The sequence below is a fragment of the Poecilia formosa genome, unplaced genomic scaffold (assembly GCF_000485575.1).
Source record: "Poecilia formosa unplaced genomic scaffold, Poecilia_formosa-5.1.2 Scaffold112, whole genome shotgun sequence".
In the NCBI taxonomy this organism is placed as follows: domain Eukaryota; kingdom Metazoa; phylum Chordata; class Actinopteri; order Cyprinodontiformes; family Poeciliidae; genus Poecilia; species Poecilia formosa.
Genome location: NW_006800051.1, coordinates 1530245 through 1537205, shown reverse-complemented (window position 1 = coordinate 1537205; position 6961 = coordinate 1530245). Strand labels below are relative to the sequence as shown.

The 6961-nt window shown below is 41.4% G+C and overlaps 1 long non-coding RNA gene across 1 annotated transcript; it reads right to left on the bottom strand.

The window, feature by feature from the left end:
- Positions 1–1493: 1493 nt before the first annotated feature.
- LOC107837085 (uncharacterized) lies at positions 1494–4282 on the bottom strand. The gene is made up of 3 exons (XR_001663064.1): positions 4025–4282; positions 2402–2646; positions 1494–2113 (listed from the first exon to the last, which is right to left on the bottom strand). It is a non-coding gene; the product is annotated as an uncharacterized LOC107837085 (long non-coding RNA).
- Between the last annotated feature and the right edge of the window lie 2679 nt (positions 4283–6961).

Genomic DNA, 6961 nt, shown 5'->3' with positions numbered 1-6961 from the left:
TCTATGTAGTGTTTTTTTATCATGGGATTTTTCTGTCGGAAAAAGTTTGAGCCACATTTAGACATCTTGATCACGTTCTGTGAAGGTTGAGGCTACCGCTAACTCACTGCTAACACACCCTTTCTAGCTAGCTGCTAGCTGGTGTTTCACACCTGAGTTCAGCTTCCCAAACACAACGCTACAACTCTGGAAACTTGTGGATGCGTTCTCAGCTCGTTTCTTTTTTTTCTCAAGGCATATTTCTTGATTTTGGTCATGGAAATAAAAGTAACTAAGTCAGAGTACAGTGGAAAAGTTGTAAACTGGTGTTATATATAGCCTTAATGTGAAGATGTTAATGGTGAGTAAGCAGCAGTGTGTGTGTGTTTTCAGGATTTTATGGGTAAAGTCCAGCAGTGTTTGTGTAGGTGACTGATTGTGTCCATGTGTGGTGCAGGAATGAGGAGGCCACATTATGGGAAGAGCGAACAGAAATAGCTCTGCGGGATTCGGGCCTCCAATGACCTCAGCGCTCTGAGTACTACGAGTTCTGTTTAGTCTAAACGCTGCTGCGTTTCAGCGTGACTCACACCAACTTCACCAGTTCACAGGAAAACCTCTGCGTGGGTTTGGGGATGATCTTTGCATCGACTCGTACGCTTTGCTCCAGTTAAGGATGAGCGGATGTTGTCTGAGGGCAGGTTCTGTTTCCGACCCGTTTATCTGTAAGGATTCCTTTTGTCCTTTTATCCAGGAATGACTCAGGTTGACTAAACACACAAATGATTTACGTTTCCTCAAACTGACCTCAGCTCAGCCTGAAGCGAAAGCATTTATCCACTCTTGACAACAAACAGAGAGCAGTCATTTTTATGTACAATAAAGTCTGTATGTCATATTCTGGTAAACAAATATGCTTACCGTTAAAGCTGTGAGATCAGGAAGATGTTGCTCGTTTTTTTTCCAGTCAGCAGTCGGTTGTTTTCTGGGATCTTAATGTTTTCCGTGTGTTTAAACTCCAACATGAAGCGGGATTACGTGAAAATGTCAGTTGTGTTTTGGTTGCTGTGCCAGAGGTTTTCCTGTGGGTGGCTTTGTTTGTTTTCTGCTATATTTCTTCCAAAATAAAGTACAAAAATAAACTCAGAGGGCTTGTTTCATAAATCGCATTTGGTCTGTCACGTCTTACCGCGGCACATAACAACAAGGCAAACAACATTCTTTCTGTTGCTAAAATAGCTTCTCACCACAGATTTTTCTGTTCTGTTGTTTTTTGCAACCAGATCTATATTTCTTTAGTTTTTATTTCAATGTTTCTGTGCATTTATCCAAGAAACTGTCAACTGCACCAAAAAGCTGAGCACATTTCTCAGCAGGAGCTGCCGTGCAGCATGCAACACAGAGCTCATTTTATTGCTTCTCGTTAGAAAGAAAGTGGAAGAGATTCAGTTGTTATGCTAAGCTAAAAACAGTGCTTTTAACGGTTTTAAAACTTATTAAATGATATCCTGATGTGAAAATAATGCTAAATTTACTGAAAACATCAATTAGTTTACAGAATATTCAACCTTATTTGAAGGTTTTGTGAATTTACGTTGACTCAAAACATCTGATTTTATGGAATATTCATACTTATTTGAATGTTTTGATGCAGAGAAACAGACTAATGTTCGGCTAACTTTAGCCAAAGCAGTGGTTTCTAAATTCTGATTTCTACATGAGAAACTGGGATCCTGGATGTACAGACGGTTCACAGAGCCAGTCTGTCTCTGTCTGCAGTTTATGGACTCAGTGAGGAGATAAGATGGACAGATTGGAGTTCAGGTGTGTGTCCTCGGCTCCGTCTGAAGTCTCCTTATCTGAGCTGTTTGGTCAGGATAAGATCTGACATCAGCTCACCTGGAGCTGAGCAGCAGAGCAGTGTGATGTAAACGTTCGGATCAGGACGAGCCGATCCAGACACTGATAGTTCTGTTAGGTCCGGACGGCTTTGGCTGCTCCACTGACTCAAAAAGTTTCCGTGTTGGACTCGTCTGCATCGGCTGCATACCGTTGGCGTCTGCTCCTCTGCTTCCCGACTTCCAGACAAATTACCGCAGCGCTGAGATGTATACGGGTCTCCTGGGGCAGCCGGCTGGAATAAGCGAAGTTTCAGATTAGGACCTTCCGCTGGCTGCATTCACTCGCTGCATTTCTGCTTCTTGCAGCTAAGCAACCATTTTACAGATTACCATCATGCTTACTGGAGGCTGGGAGGCGTTTGTGCCTTCAGCAGGACTTCCTCAGTTCTGATGCTGATTTAATTCAGACTAAAGACTTTTTTCATCCAGTTCAGAAAAATTATAAATCATGCAAATGGAAATTGAGCTTGTTTTAATTTATCATGCGATTAATTGATTATTGTTTATTGCGACAGGCCTACCTGTCTGGTTGACATTTGTAGACACTGTTGCAGTGATCAGTGCAACTAAAGATGGATGAGCTTCTCTAGATCTTGTGGGAAATTCGTCCTTTAATCCTGGAAATGTTCTTCAGGTGATAGAAGGCCGACTTTGTAACCGTCTTTATGTGGCTCTGCAGGTTCAGGTCCATCTCTACATCCAGATTTAAGGTTGTTTATTGGCTGAAACTCCATCAGAACATCCACAGACGGGACTGGCTTTACGTCTTAAAGGGTTGAAGAAGCAATAAGAACAGGATTTGGGTTACTGTCTTTAAAAGTGCTTAAACGTATAAAATGTGTTTTAATAAATTACATAAAGCAGCTTTGGGTTCTTTAAAGTTTGTCTCTAAGTAGAAATCAGTTGATAAATAAATAGTTTCTATGAAATTAAAGAGAGATATTTGTTGAAATACTTTGTGTTGTGCTCAATATTTTCCATCGTAGAAACTTTTATGTAGTCAGTAGTAATTTTGTCTCCATCTGCATCACCCTCCTGCTGTGGCGGGCCACAAGCAGTCGGTCAGTGGGCCGAAAATGGCCCCCAGCCTACACTTTGGACACCCTTACTGTAGGCCATAATATATCCTAAAACATTTTTACCTGTTAATTGATCTTATCTAATTTAATCTGTGTCATTTATGTGTAAATCTTAGATAAATACAAACTTTAAACCTTCTAGCAGCTGTTTGTTGGATGATCAGGAAAAAGTTTGGTTCATATAAATCATTAAATGTCCAGGATAAACAGGAACCTTCTGCCAGTGATGAGGGAATGTAAACTTGTTAGGCATTCGCTTCTGGCCGCATCTGAGCAGCAGCCGCTCATTTCATTACCACAACATTCTGGTTCTGCTGCTGCCTTCCAATAAAAACCCATCAGAGTAGAACGTTATTAACGAGGACAAGTAAATTACCCGACACAGACCAAAACAGAAACTCTGGGCCCTCAGGGAGCCGCTTTCCTCAATGAGAGAGCCGACATGAATCAGCTCGTCCTCTCCTCACTGGAGGAGCTGGAGCTCATCATCATCATCATCATCATCGGTCACTTCTTCAAAGAGACGTCTTCCCTTTAATCAGGCAACCGCTCGCTGCAGCAGATTACCGCCTCCACTCGCTGCTTCCCAGAGAAACTGGGACGGTTTTCCAGACGAGCAGCTCCAGATCAACCTGCTGGCTGTGGCTCTGGTTTTTACCTCCGTTTGCTTCAAACGCAGCCGGGTTTGTTATGAACACCTGCCGCTAGAGAAGCCATCAAAGCAAGCAGAAACCCCCGGCGTGTGATCCTGCAGCCGGTCAAAGGGAACCGCAGACCCCGCCCCGCTGCACCCCAGCAGCAAACCCTGCTCTGTCCACCTGTCAGAGCCAAACCGTTCATAGGACCAGCCTCTAACGTCCCAGTCCGCTCCAACTGGGATTCCAGGGACAGAAACTGGTTAATAATCTGAACTGAGCACCAATAGCTGGTTTTAACCCAGATTAAACAATATGTCACAGAGCAACATTCTTCATGTTTTAGATGTTTCTCATCACATCTGATCACCTGTTTATCACCTGCTGAACCAAACCTGTGGGGTTGAGATGTTTTCTGGTTCTGACCCACCTGAATGTAACGACTGGTTCAGGAGCGGACCTCCGCAGAACTTCATGGCTGCTGAGGACATGAAAATCAGGGACATATCTAAACCACGAAGGACAAATACCATGTTAATGTAGCACATTAGCATTAGCTTCCGCTAAATACCATGTTAATGTAGCACATTAGCATTAGCTTCCGCTAAATACCATGTTAATGTAGCACATTAGCTTCCGCTAAATACCATGTTAATGTAGCATATTAGCATTAGCTTCCGCTAAATACCATGTTCACTCATGTCAAACCGGAGGCCCACGGGCCAAATCCGGCCCACTACAGGTTTTTATGTGGCCCTCTGGGCTCTAGTTTACAACCTAAATAGAACCGTAAAGATAAAGATTGCATGCTTAATTATTATTTATTGATCAGGGTTAGGGTTAGCTATTTATTAATATTTGATCATTTATTAATGTGCGGTTTTATCAGCCTCCTGCTCCACGTCCCACAGGAGTTCTGTCGGACCGAGATCTGGTCTGACCAGTGGTTTCCAACCACTGGTCCAACCACCAGTTCAAGATGCCAGTTTGAGGCGATCAAAGATGTTCTGACCCGGTCAACTCAAACCCAGTCAGCTCATATTGTTGTTGCTGTGATGACTCACCTGAGAGGAGACACACCTGTCTGAGGTGGTAAGAGGGGGGAGGAGGGGCATCATGGAGACAAAGACTGGCAGGAAGACGTCAGGACTCTCAGATGTTCCTCTCTGCTCAGATTCAGTTACAGAAAAAAAGAAACACAAAAAGATGGAAATCTGTGAGCTGAAGAGAAAAGCTTTGTGAACCGGTTCCAAAGAGCCGCAGGTCCGAACAGAACCTGACTGATTCCCGCTGGGATCCGGTTACCACTAAAATCCCCACGACCCAGAGCCACTCAGAACCAGAACCAGTTTTCCTCTGTGGAAACGTTTCCTCTGGAAAACAAGGAGAAGGAATCCACCTGCTGGCCGAGCCGGGAATCGCTCCAACCCGGAGAACCCATCAGAACCAGGGGTACTTCTGGGCTTTCATTGCACTTTAGTTTCATTTCATTGGGACTTTTTGTCTAATTCAGTGAGTTCTTTAGAGTGTGTTTGCACATTTTTATTAGTTATTATAAGTTAAATATTTAGTTTTTATTGGTCAGTGGTTTTAGTTTTTTCATATTTGGTTAATTTTTAGGTTCAGATTTTGAGGATATTTGCCTTGGTTGGTAATCAACTTTCAGCAGCAGATACCGTTTTAAAATATAGATTCAGTTATTGTTCACTATTGTGATGAACTATATTGCTGTTTTGAGACCATTTCCGGTATTATAATGGTAATTATGGCATAATAATGCAAGAACACATTCTCAAATTAATACATTTTAAATTCTAATGAACATTAAACACTGAAAGACATTTTAAATATCTAAAATAAATAAACAAAACAACAGAAACAACAAATAATATGAGTCATAAAGTCTGTAAACAAAATTATCCTTAAAAACCGAAGCCAGTTGAGACCAAAACACCAAACTGAAAACTTTTATCATCCAGTTTGTGGTAGAAAGAGAGAAAAGAGAAAAATGATAAATCATGCAAACTGAACTTATCGGGCGGTTAATTGATTTATTGATTATTGTGATAGGCTTCATCATTTCTGGCTGCACTGGAAGGAACCAAAGAAAGACAAGGAAGAAACTTAAAAAGGAAGGAATGAAGGAGGGAAGGAGCCTAGGAAAGAAGAAAGGAACAAAGCAGGAAAGGAAGGAAGTAACCTTCCTGTCATCAGGTCACCAGGTGTTAAAGGTCACAGGGTCAGCAGATGTGAGCTGGAGGTCGACCTGGTTTGAAACGGGAGTAAATTTTCTCTGCAAAGCGAAGTGCTGACGGTTTCCCAGAATCCTCCCCGTCCTCAGAAACATCCAGCTGGTTTCCTATGAGCATCTGTTTGATGTCATGCAGTGAAACTGAACCAGCAGTTTTCCTCGTTAAAGACTCACCTGTAAACTCAGGACGGTTCTTTCTGTGCTCCTGAATAACCTGTCATCTAAAACAGATTGTTGGTTCTGACTGGGTTTTTCCGGACGTTGAACCTGAAGCTGAACTCTGCCTGCAGAGGAAGCTGTGTCGATCTAAACGGTGTCAGACGCTTCTTTGCGCGTCTGAACTGGGTCAGCTCTTCTTAAAATACTCGTCGCTCCTCAGAGAAATGTTCCAGAACATCACGGATCTACGTAGCAGCAGGTTTCCTCTCCGCTTCCCACCGGCTGCAGGACAAACAGCAGAACCCTGTGAAACTTTACACGGCTCTGTTCTACCGGTCCGGTCCGGTCGGGTCTGCCTCATTCATCTGTTTAGTCATTTACATTCATCTGCAAAACTAGCTAGAATCTAAAAGTTCAAAATGTGGAAGATGTGTAGGTTGAATCTTTTATGAAATGTTATAATTTTCTGAATTGATAGAATTGCTTTGGTAAAACAAACTAAAGAAAGAAAAAGACAAAACAAAACTGCAGCATCTGCTCGTCTCCAGCTGCTGTGGAACCAACCAAACCCTTTGAGCAACCTGTTCACATTTACCATTCTGTATAGATAATATATCTTAGATATTCCTCCCTAATTACTAAGACACATGAAGTATAAGACATTGGTATAACTACAATTAATAGCAAAATATATAAACCAAAGAACAGCTAAATAAATCAAATAAACCAGGGTTTATTCTGAGTTAAGCAAGAAAAGTTTGATTCCAGTGGCTGTATAATTATTATTATTATTATTATTATTATTATTATTATTATTATTATTATTATTATTATTATTATTATTTATTTATTTTTAAGATTTACAGAATATTAAAATTTCATTTTTAATACCTTTGTGAAACATTTCAACTATTGAACTTTTTTATTCCTTATTTAAATTCCATATTTGATCCGTTT